General features: G+C 36.0%; 1 protein-coding gene and 1 non-coding gene across 2 annotated transcripts in view; both read right to left on the minus strand.

The window, feature by feature from the left end:
• Positions 1–13,185, minus strand: part of CNTN5 (contactin 5) — a 1,123,225-nt gene that overhangs the window by 517,679 nt on the left and 592,361 nt on the right. The window lies entirely within an intron of this gene.
• On the minus strand, positions 10,467–10,629 carry LOC112317569 (U1 spliceosomal RNA). Its single transcript, XR_002976127.2, has one exon. It is a non-coding gene; the product is annotated as a U1 spliceosomal RNA (small nuclear RNA).

The raw sequence follows: 13,185 nt of genomic DNA on the forward strand, positions 1-13,185 counted from the left end.
AATGTAACAACTTTTGTCAAATCTTTAAAAACACTTTTTATTGTTGACACTATTACAGCTATCCTTACTCACCCCCCATGCTTTGCCTACCTCCACCCAGAACTTTGATCAACTTTTTGCATTAAAAATGTTTTTTTTTCCCCCAAGTCCATGGAACTTTGAGGTCTTGAAATGAGGACTTAAAGTCCAGGATAAAGTATTTGCATTCTGATGACTATACCAATGATTGGAGTCATCCTAAAAACAAGAAATAAGAACCTGACTTCTAACTAGATGACAAAGGTGGTTAACTAATGAGACCCTCCCTATACAAAGAGTGTAACAAAAGATAAAATCTAATTTAGAATGCTCAGATGTCTACTTCTATGTAATTGTTTCCTCCCTCCAGTTTGCTTAAATATTTACAAGTTTTGAGGATATGACCCAATACTCATTTGGTGATGAAGAACAAATTATGATTAAATAATAATAATTAATATTGACATTTATCATTTCAAAAGAGGAACTTGACATATTGGAGATCCCATTACCCCAAATACAAACATAAACATGAACAAAAATATGAGTCTATACATATTGTAAATACCTGTGGAATGAGTGATTTTGTAAGTGTCTAGTTCAATAGCAGGCAAATGACAGCACTAAAGAGGCATGAAACTGATGTCTTTCCATGAGTGGTTTCGTACTAGTAAAACACAAGGGCGAAAACCAGGAAGTGGTGACCTGGAGTTGGAAGTCAGGGCAGGATTACTGATGACTTTCACCCAATGTCTTCTCTACCAGATTTTTATTTAGGAAGTTAATGTGTGAGTCTCGTGTCTTCTCTTTGTACAGCAAAACCAGTCATGTAAAGAAGATGCTTGCGTTTAAAGTTTAGTAGTGCTACTTAAATTCATTAGCAAACCCTGCCTTCTCCTTGAGAATGTAGCCTCCTTCTGCTATAATCAGAAGTCGGTTCAAGCATAATCCTGTCTCTTCTGTTCCTAACGGCTTGATTAAAGAGGCATATGGACAGATTACAGTACTAATTCAACACAATGTGGTGCGTGTAGTCTTAACAGTTTGCATTGAATTTTTCTTCCTTCCTGCTCCTCATGTCCTCTCTGAAGCTTGTCCTTCCTATTTGCCCTGGCAAGAATTGGTCACATCCTCCTTAATTCCTGCATTAAAATTTATATCTTATTTATTATTCTTATATATATATATATATATATATATATATATATATATATTTTATGAAAGCTACACAAGTAACTGTTCCCTGTAATGGAGTTTCTGTGAGTAGTATGAGCATGCCTTATTCACCGCTGGATCTGCCATATTTAGTACACCAGAGCGGGGTACTCCAATTAGGGTTGAAATCACCCTACTGAAGATCCAAGTGGTTTGGCTCAAAAACCCATGCTTCTTAAGAAGAAAAGTTATGTTGCTCCTGAAAACATTACCCTTGCATGCCCCTTACACTGAATTTTCCAATAAGTTTATTTTTGGCTCCCATGTATTCTGACCACATTTTATTTCTGACTTCTTCCAGAGGTGGGCTTTGATGCCTGACTCCTTTCTGTTCCTCAGACTTGAAACTTTTTCTCTTCCCTTTAAGCAAGGCCTACATCTAAGACCAAACGAGTATCCACTTTGACCTCACTGGCTAATGGTCATTACTCATCCTCTTTCAGGGTCAGCTGTCTTGTGTACCCCTCCTGGAGTCAAGATCTGAAGAGCTGGAGTAACCAAGCTGCCCGTTATGACACCTTTGCTCTGCATCTCTGTTAGGCTGCTCTTCAAAGAAAATGTTTTTGACAGCTGGACTACAATCTATTTCTGCCTTAAAACGCTCCCAGAATTTCTGTAAAATAGACCTTGACAAATTTAGAAACATCAAGTGGATTTGTATTATGTTTGATAAAACTAAAACAAAAAAGTTGCTCTTGTCTTTGCTACTGGTTTCCCAACCCTCTCAGAATATGGTACATTTGGTTAAGTAACCTGAATGTTACTAGAGTTGCAGTATTTGCAAAGTTAGCACTTCATACTCAAAGTCTTAGGAAATATTTATCCTTACAATCCCTTATTTCATTCAGAAATACTGCGCATATGATTTGTACATAATACCTTGGGTACTAACATGTATGCCTAAATGAAAACATATCATATTTGTGTTCAGAAAGGTTTTATGCTTTGGAACAATTGAAAACATTGTACCAAAACACCATCTTGCTAATTTTTTTATAGCCATCATCTTTGTTGACAGACAAGTTTATTAATTCTAAAATTACCTTAATTAATGTTTCTGCATAGCTTTTAATTTTTATTCAGTATTGGAAGACAATTAACGCCATCTGGCTAGTGTACAATGGCTTTGATGTCTTTCTTAGTGATGCTGAAAATATTTAAATCATTCTCTTTCCTTCTCATTCTCACATAGCTGATCATAATCCACTGTATGTTAACACAAATTAAAAACTACAGTTTTTCTATGTGTTTGCCATTATACTGCTTTAAAAAATCTCCTTTTTCACTGATTGTGATCCACAGGAGCTTATATGTCTTCACTTCTGATGCCATTGATCTTGAATGATTGATTTACTCGATTGTCAGAGGTGGATTAGCATAGTGGTTAAATAGTCAAACTGAATAGGTTTGAAACCTGGGACTAATGACAAACTGTGAATAAGTTTTTTCACATGTAAAATAGAGATAATGATGGATGATTGATGCCTGTGGAGATTAAATGAGTCAAATACAGAATGCTTACGACTGTAGTAAGTACTATATAGCTAAGTTTCCTTTTAAATGAACAAAACCATTTGTGGTCTAAACTTGACATCATTCTTAAGTTATTTTGTTATATTATTTCTATATTATTTTATGCAATATTAACTCATATGGCTAACATCACATCATTCTTAGTCAATGTCTTTTTATTTTTTCCAGTTTTTTTTCCCAGTGGGATATTTGAAAAATGTGCAATGTTCCTTACTAATTTATGTCATTGAAGGGCAGTCATAATTTAAATTCAACCCGAAAATGGGAGAATTTCATTTCTAGGAATATTGGATGCACACATCACTAAAGCAATCTTCAAGAATAAAACACCTATGCAGATTACACTCAATGAAAGTTTGCTTTTTATTTTGTCATAACAGCAGCAAAAGACCTTTGAAGATTGGAATCAGAGTCACTTGTTTATTTACATGCCAGTGTTCTAATAACACACAATAGCAGCCAGACATTCTGTACTTTTATAGGTATTTATAAAAACAAAAGTTGAGTTTATAAAGTAAAAACAGATTAATATAGTGTCTATCATTTTAATGTAAATTATTTTTGTTTCTAATACACATTTTATTATTATTTTTCTAAAAATATATTATAATTTAGAGAATTGTATCACAAATGTTTGATTAAGTGGAAAAACTATAAACTTAGAATAGTGAGGGGTTGATATGCATAGTGGTTACATGCACAGTCCACTACGTTTAGTTTTCCCCTAAATGTGCCAAGTAAAACCCTGTGTGAAAATCTTGGCTTTTTCATTCATTAATTGTGAGGATTAAATAAAATAACATATTAAAATACTTAGATGATTGTCTGCAGTAAGCGGTATTGGTGATTATTACTACATAAAGAGTTTAGCTCTAAATAAATAGTTCAGACTAACTCTCATGGGAATTGCTGTATTTCTTGCTGAAGAAAATTTGTGGGATTTTGTGTGAGTTATTAAACTTTTGTTTCAGGCAATAAATGCAGACTCTATAAATAAAAGAAAAGAACAGCTCTGAGGTAAACATAGCATAATCCATAGATTATTAAAAAGAAAATCTTAATACCTAAAATACCCTGTTATTACTTATCTGTTAACTCTGACACAAACACACAAACAAAGGACAGAATACACATTGGAGCTCCCAGACAAGCGAGTTCCTGTTTTGCTTCCATTTCCTTCTACTGTGTCAGGACTCCTGGGGGAGGAAATGGGGATCCTGTCCAGTCTATTCCAGTGTATACTAGTAAGTGATTAAATAAGTTGTGGTGGCAGTGGCCCCAGACACTAGAGAGAGACTGGAAGTGACACTGACAATGTGTCCAAAAGGACGTAATGCTTAAAAAAGAGTTTCACCTTTTCCTGAAACTCAAAGACTCAGCCCTGGATTTATTTATTTGGATATTTTGAAGTTGTCTGTGTCTTTAAGAAAGACTAATGGAGAGAATTTGGAGATTGCCACCCAATCATCAGATTGGAAGGGCCACATCTTCACAGAAGTCCAGGTCATCAAAATCTGCATTATTTGTTGTTTGAGTTTAATAAAGCTTGTACAAGTTTACTGCTGGGCCATTCAAAATTGCAGAAGAGCAGGATACAGCTAGTGACTTGAGATGAAATTATGAAACAGTGGATCCTGAAGGACATGCGGATACACTAAGGAAACTTCTGTCATGTAACAGCTGTGTTTCTGAAATACAGGAAATATGTATCATTTTTAAAAAAAATAAATGAATTGAGCCCTGGCTGGTATGGCTCAATGAATTGAGTGCTGGCCTGTGAACCAAAGGGTCACCGGTTTGATTCCCTGTCAGGGCACATGCCTGGGTTGCAGGTCAGGTCCCCAGTAGGGGGTATGTGAGGGGCAACCACACATTGATGTTTCTCTCCCTTTCTTTCTCCCTCCCTCTGCCTCTCTAAAAGTAAATAAATAAATTAAATTAAAAATAAATGAACTGAAATATATTGACCATAGTTAGTTTTTGAAATATGCTTTCATTTCCTCTTTGTTTTTTCATAAAATTAAAGAAAGAAAAAGTTATAAAGAGATTGAAACATTTTTGCTTTGAATCAAAGGACTGCCCAAGTATGTAAAAATTATCCAAAAGTATTTTTAAACACCAAAATTTAATATAATTAAAAAATAGAACTATCTCTCAGTGACATACTAGAAATATATCTTTAGGAGGATACTTTGAAAATGGATCTCCAGCGGAGTTGCTTATTATTCTTTATTACGGTCCCCAATTAACTGTGGTTTACAGTGTCCCTCAGGCAAACCTCGGTGCTTCTCACCTAAGTGTGGAACAGTATGGTGGCCCTGTGTCCTGAGGCCTGCCAGCGGCTGAAGAAAAATTATGAAAGGAATATTTCACGTCAATTTACAGATGTAATGAAACAATTAGAAAATTCAGATGTTTTCACCCTTTCTTGGATCACCTAGAGACTCTACAATAGATTTTAAATTTATTTTATATGATCAGATATTCTCCTTTAATCTTGAAAGCACATTAAAACTTTGCATTTGCCTAATGCATGCACAATGCAAATTCCATCTTAATTCAATACAATTAGCCTTAATGAGCCCTTTGTGATCTCTCCTAATAGGCAACATATACAAAGCTTGTAATTACAGTGACTTGCTTTTTTCAATAGATAAGATACCACTAGTTGACATCCACTTTTCTAGCTCCCCCCGTGTTTCTGTAATATTTTTAAAATGCTGTTATTCAGCTTATTGGATTCAACCAATGCTTATGGTACAATTATCAATCACTAGCTGAAAGTATTTCTTCAAGGTTAAGTTCAATTCCTTTGGAGCCAGGTGCCTAGGTTAAATTTCCAGCCCAAATAATTACTAGCTATGGGACTTTGACAAGATCTCTGTACCTCACCTCCTCATTTGAAAATTGGGGATAATTATACTACCTGTTCTTGTGGGATTATGAAGATTGAATTAATTAACACATTAATGGTTTAGAACAATGTTTGTCAGTAAGAGGTCAAAGGGTGTCAGTTATGATTGTCAGGTGAAAAGAATGCAGTGGTGTTGCTGTATGGAAAATATAAAAACAATTAAGTAGTGCAAGAAACTCATGGTCTGCCAACAAGTCTGGGGAAAGTTGAAACAGAAATGATGGATATATTTCTCTATTTTGTAAATTAGATTGGTGCTATAGTATAGAGTGTAACATTAAGAATTTAAAGAAAGGGCAATAAAACCCAGTTGAAAGGAATGCGTAAGAGAGGGGAAAACAGGGTGGGGGAAGGGAGAGACAGATTATTTTACATACATCCAAAAGAATAAACAGATTTCCACAGGCCAAGGCAGAACAGCTTCCAGGCACTGAAAAGGACACTTGTTCACATGGAGTGGGGCGGGGGGGGGGGGCTGTCTCAGCTTAGGACACAGTGAGACACAGGACGTTTTCCTTGTGGAGGAGCAGAGTGTGCAGGAAGGTAGCACAAGATAAGCCTGGAAAGATGCTCTGGGGAACAAACACCAAGAACTCGGGCTATCGGAACTAACACTTTAGACTTGATTTCGCACATATTTAAGCTTTGGGTGTAGAATGACACAGGTGGGAACACTGGCCCCACCACTTGATCGATCCAGTGGTGCTTAGAAAGTCGCTTAAACTGTTGGAACATCAGTTACATCATTTCTGAAGGGAGGGTGATATGATCTTTCACAACATACTTTAAATAGAATGTGTGTATGTATACAATATTTATTGAACATTTTACTTTGCCAGACTTGTAGATACTACAAGCACAGAGCAACCAAAAGACAAAAATTTTGTGCACTTGGAATTTAAAATGACAACAGTGAAGGGAGGAATATGCAATAAACACATTACGTAAGGAATACAGCATATTAGATGGAGGCAGTGCTGTGAAAAAATGGGGCATAAATGCAGGGTACATGTGGTGGTGAAAGCTAATGGAAATATTCTTGTGTTTTTATTTTATCAGGGAAATGGAAAGCAAAGTTACCAGCTGTGAGTGAGGATGGGAATAGAGAAGTTGGAGGGCGGGTTACAGATGAGAAGCTATACAATGATCATCCAGGCGAATGGGAGAGGAAAATGACTAGGGGGAAACAGTGTGCTTGCCTGGAAGAACTGACAGGCCAGATAAGGTTGGGGTTCACTGGGACCAAACAGCATGCTTCTACTTTTTCCTCCAGCCATGTTTGTCTGTTCAGGTGGAAGCATGGGATAGAGGATGTTGGCCAGTGTGCAGTTTTTTCCAGGGTAGGATCTATAATAAAAGCACACAAGGGGAAGGGAACTGAGGTATATTCAAGGGAGACCAATTATATGATGACTCATGGCATTCCTAAGTAAGGAAGACACTGAGGGCATGAAAATAATGATGGGCAGGGAAAAAGTGTTAGGAACAATAGGCTATAGATTCCAGTGGAAGAAATATTGTTGAAATTGAAACACTACAGTGTGTGATTTGGGAAAAAAAAGAGTGTGGTTAGAAAGTGATTACGGCTTTTGGTAATGACATCTATTACATGGCAATGAGAATAGGTATCTGAGAAATTTTGAAGGGCAAGATGATTAAAAGAGAGAACAAGAGAGTGCTAGTAGGGCTGGATGTTAGAAAGAGTAGTGTGTGGATATTGACATCACTAAGAGTTAGGACAAGAGTGTATTGGGAAAAAATACAGTGAACAAGCAGCTTAAATCTTTAGCATATGAGGGGAATGAATGGGGAATTGGAAACTGACTGTACTAAATAGTCATGGGTGGTGTTGTCTGAAATTTTTTTTTTCAAGAGGCAGGAAGAAAAAACAGTCTAAAACATGCAAGACATAAAAGGCACATTTCTTTCATCACTGTAGCATATTTAGAGGGGCTGCTTCACTTACAGAATAAGGCAGGAATGTTAATAATGTAATAATGAGAGTGATCGTAAAAATGAAAAGATTGAGGGCTTCAGAGAAAAAAAAAATGTGTGCTTAAGAGAGTACCAGGGTTCAATTAGGGCATCACATTGGAGGGAATACTGAGAGAAGAGGCTCAAGCTTCAGAGGGTTTGTTGCTGACCTTGACTGTGAGAGGTGAAAGGGTTTCAGGAGTGTGAGAGGTGAGAAATAAGACCAGATTTTAAAAATGATATAAAAATCAACTGACAAGCAAAATAGAGACAAACTCAGACAGCAGGCTGACAGGTGTTGGGGCAGGGGCTTGGGGGGCTAGGTGGGGGGTTAAACATGGGTACGGCTGACGGTGTGGTGATTGCAGGCATGTGGAGGTGGAGGAGGGTATGGGGGAGACAAATGGTGATAGAGGGACACGTGATGTGCTGCACACACAACACAGTGTACAGATGGTGTGTTGTAGGGTTGTGCACCTCAAACCTGTATAATTTTGTTAACTAGTGTCACCCCAGTAAATTCAGTGAAAAGGAATAAAAATCCACATGGGGATCAGAATGGGATAATGATGGATGTTTGGGAATTCTGCTAGTCTCCAGGTTCATATGTATGAGGAGGTAGAAGTGAAAGTCTGAGAAATGTGGGTGCAGTGAAGGGTAAGGTCTCACTAAGGTTACCCAGAGTTTTCTGGCCAAAGCTGCATCAGCACCTTTACTGTTCCTCATACATTACAAATATTAGGGTTAATTACAACTTCCTTAAATGTCTAGTCCTTTGCCTCAAAAAGTTGCTTCATCTTTATACTTTCTTTCCTCTCCATCTTTGCTATACAATAAGAATCATATTTTACACTTGTATACATTGAGCCTTCTCAAATGCATTTCTACAAACATTTCCAGTATATCCTCACACAAGCTCTTTAGGAAACAGTAACTTTCTTAAATGAAATTCAGTTCTGTGATTTTAATACCATTCCCTACTCTTTTCCTTGAAACTTAACTCTATCAATCACTTCTTTTTTCCTTGGGTACAAATCTATACATTTTCCATTATGGGTTAAAATGCTTGAGGGGAATGACATTCAAATAACCATTACAATGACAATGTAGCAGATAAAGGGTTGAATTCTCATCTTTACACTGTAGACTTTGGGCAAGTTATTAATAATGCACATGAAGATTAATGGCCTAGATAACTGTTGTAGAATTGAACATGCTAGGGAAGCAGGTCCACAGTGGTACTATAGAAAGACCTTGAACTTACCTACTCCCATAGACACACCAAATATACACCTACATATACAGCAATTCCTTCTGAAGGAGGACTGAGGGCTGTCCATTGTTAACATGAAACTGTAAAAATCCCAAGTAGCCAAAGATATCTTGAGAAAGAAGAACGAAGTTGGAAGTATCACACTACCTGATATCAAACTATATTACAAGCCTATAGCAATGGAAACATCGCGGTGCTGGCACAGAAAACAGGCACACATAGATCAATGTAACCCAGCCTATTTGGCCGATTAATCTATGACAAAGAGGCAAGACTGTACAGTGCATTAAAGACAATCTTTTCAATAAACGGTGCTGAGAAAACTGGACAGATACATGCAAAAACTGAAACTAGACCACTCTCTTACACCGTACGCAAGAATAGACTCAAAATGGATTAAAGACTTGAGTATAAGACCTGAAGCCATAAAACTCCTAGAAGAGAACATAGGCAGAAGAGTCTTGGACTTAGCTCTTAGCAATAGTTTTTGGATATGTTCCTTGGGCAGAGGAAACAAAAAAATAAACACATGGAACTGAATAGACCTAAAATGATTTGCACAGTGAGGGAAACCATTAACAAAATGAAAAGACAACCTAATGAGCCGAAGAAGATATTTGCCAATGCACATCCAATGAGGGGTTAATATCCAAAATATATAGAGACAAATACCATATGATTTCATTTGTATGTAGAATCAACAAGAAAAAAAAACTGATTCATAGATACAGAGAACAAACTAATGATTGCCAGAGAGGAGAAAGGTGAGGGATTGGTGAAAAAAATAACGCACCCATGACATTTATTTTATAAAATAAAAAAAAATGTCATGAGTGTGTTACATATAGTATAAGAAATACAGTCACTAATATTGTAATAGTTGTTATAAGCACAACTTAGTATTGTAATAACTATAATAACAGGTCAGACATCATGTGATCACATCATAAGGTATATAAATGTTGAATCTCTATTTTTACACCTGAAACAATATATTGTATGTTTAACTATATTTTAAGAAAAAATAAATTAAAAATTAATTGAACATGTCAAAGTTTGTGACATTTAGCACAGTGTTTGGTACATAGCAAGATCACAGTGAATACAATTGCAATTATTTTTAATCATGCGCCAACTCTCTATCGTATCTGGTGCTACAGAAGACCATCCTTACACCTCGTTGCTCTCAAACCTGTGTCCAGGTCAAAGATGTGCTGCAGACTTGTACTCTTTTTTCCCTTTGCGCTTTCTCTCTTAGCTTCACACATTCTCATCCAGCCACGGGAAGCATCTCCAAGCCCTCGTTTCCCGAATTTCTCTTTCAAGTTTCAAACATGCACTTCTCATCTATATTTGGTCCCCAAACCACCTGTGTATCAGAACAACTGAGGAATACTTTTAAACATCCTGGATCCTCTCCCAGATCAGAATCTCTGAGAACAGGATCTGTTACACTTATGCTAGGACAAATTTAGAATTTAACAATGTATATTATGAACCAATTAGTTTGTCAAAAAAGTGCATTACTGTATTTTTTTTCAGGGGAGAGTGGGAACGCAGCTGCCCCCTACCACAAATTGTCCAGTGGAATTTCCCACCGTTGGGCAATCACAGGTGTCAGCGCATGCAGCGTGCAGCGGATAAACCTCACCCGGGGAAAACCGCCTGCGTGGTCATGGTGCCCCCCCTGCTAGGTAAGGGTTACATTTATCTTTTGTGTTATTTTCTGCCATAGCTAGAACAATGCCTGACACATGATGATTTAATAAATATTTATTGATTAAATAAGTCATTTAAAAATTTATTTAGTTTTAGAGAGAAGGGAGGGGAAGGAGAAAGGGAGGGAGAGAAACAGTGTGTGGTTGCCCCTCACATGCCCACTACTGGGGACCTGGCCTGCAACCCAGGCATGTGTCTTGACTGGGAATCTTGTGCTTAATCCACTTAGCTAAACCAGCAAGGGATAAATAAGTAAATTAATGAAGAGAAATAGAAGACAATGGAAAAGGCTTAAAAGAACAATGAAGACAATGAGGTCATTAGCAGGAAATAAATAAAATGACTCCTAAAAGGGCATGACGATGCCCGAAGATGATTTTCTGGCATGACCAAATGGAGGCCCATTAATAGAGTTACATGATATTCTTTAACAAAGTTTGGCATTTCAGGATTAAAGAATTAATAAAATTCACAAAAGAAAACATAAGAAGGGGCATTGAGGGATAGCAGAACAAGGTAGTGAAGATTCTAGGTTGGTCCTGAGTATTGATTGGTCATGGATGAATTGAATCCATGTAACTCAAACAGTTATTTCAACTATAATCTTCTTTGACTAGTAAAGTGTTCAAATTTCAGGATCATTTCAAACATTTTCTAGAAGTATTTACTTAAAAATAATATTTAAAGTACTTATGCACTATGTAAATTATAACATTTTCCCCTGTATACACAGTTGAGGAATACCTGGATTTTGGTGTTAACATTTTTCTATCATCTTGTTATCACTCATATTTGGAAACCATATTGCAGATACATCCATATGTTACCTCTGATTTACATGCATGTAAGTGAACAAATGTTGCTTTAAAAGTGTTAATTTAAAAAGTTTATTTCCAAACACCTGTTTAATTAAAAAAATTAAAAGAAAAAACAGAAAACTTTAAAAACATTCCTCTTTTCCTTCCATCTAAAAGACAAAATGGCAAAACTATACTCATATTTTTTATTTTGTAATTGTTGTTCAAGTACAGTTGTCTCCATTTTTCCCCCATAACTTTTTTTAAATTTCTAAGAACATTGAATTTGTAGTACACTCCCATAATCTCTAGCAGAAACATTCCTACATTTTTATAAGCAGATACAGGTCTTCTGCAAATTTATTATGCTATTTTAAATAGTTAAAAATAAACAATGTGTATAATTATTACTAATCTATAATGCATACCAGTATTTCCTTTGATCTTCTATATTCAAAAGAATAGTGACAACTTTGGATTTACTCTTACTCTAAAAAGCTTAATAGACATAGATAGGTTAAAAAATAAAACTACAGATAGTAAAGATTAAAGCAGTTCTTATTACAAAATGACATAAAAGTAATTGGCATGGTGTCTAAAAAAAGCAAATTCAGATGAACAGTTTGTGGGTTCCAATACTAGACAAAGGAAAAAACAAATGGAACAGGGATGCTCAATTATAATTTCACCAGTGCTACTAGACTTTTAAAAAAGTACAGAAATGAAAGCATAGTTGATTCACTTAGTCGCTCTTATGATATGCTTCCTAAAAATGGAAATACATCTTAACATTTCTTCTATTTTCTCCAACACAGCTGAATTTAGAACAATACTTGAACATGAATTTTTTTTTAAGTTGTTGAATGAATGAACATCCAAAACACAATTTAAGTCATTCGCCTAATATATTCTTGGGATATACATTTCAGTTTAGAGTTAGGAGCCAAAACTATTTAAAACAAAATTTCTAAAAATATTGAGTTCTAGTCCTTCTCTTATTGGTTGCAGTATTAATTCTGTGAATGCTGACGGTATGAGGTGTATTACAATCTCTAAGTTAGAGATGAAAGATATAAGAAAGAGGTTGAAGCTGGCGAGTCCAGCAGGATGCGTGAGGCAAAGTGCTCTGTGAGACTTGCATGGGAGCAGCTTGGAAGCGAAGGCAGGTGATACATGCCCAGCATCCAGACAAGGGTCTGCATGGAGACAGAGGAAGGTGAAGTCTGGATATTGAGGGGGAATGACAGAGGTACAGGAGATGAGAAGCCAGAATATTCTGGAAACCACAGTAAGCTTCCAGGGTGAAGAGAATTTTCAAAAGAGAGAGCAGTCATCAGATTAAAATACCATAGTAAAGTCTAGTAAAAACTGGCAGAAAATTGGATACTGTCTCAATCATTTAATAATATTTTAAAATAATTTATATGGACATTCTGTTCCACAAGGGATTGTTACAGGCTCACAAAGGATAAACAAAATAGTGGCTGATCCAAGAGAGTACACAATTGAAAGGACAAAAAAATAAATAAAATAAAGTTTTAGTGATTGCAATATAATGTTAAATTCTAAGATACCGAGTATAAATGCTTACATATCTCCTCAGGGCCATATTGCTAATGAAAATCTTCAAAACAACACATATTTTTTAATTAGATGATGAAAACCACATATAGAAACAAAATATGTTATAATGGTTAAGAAATGAATACCTGTGCTTGTGTTAACAATTTATTTTTTCCCTT

This window comes from Desmodus rotundus, chromosome 5, assembly GCF_022682495.2.
Source record: "Desmodus rotundus isolate HL8 chromosome 5, HLdesRot8A.1, whole genome shotgun sequence".
Lineage (NCBI taxonomy): Eukaryota > Metazoa > Chordata > Mammalia > Chiroptera > Phyllostomidae > Desmodus > Desmodus rotundus.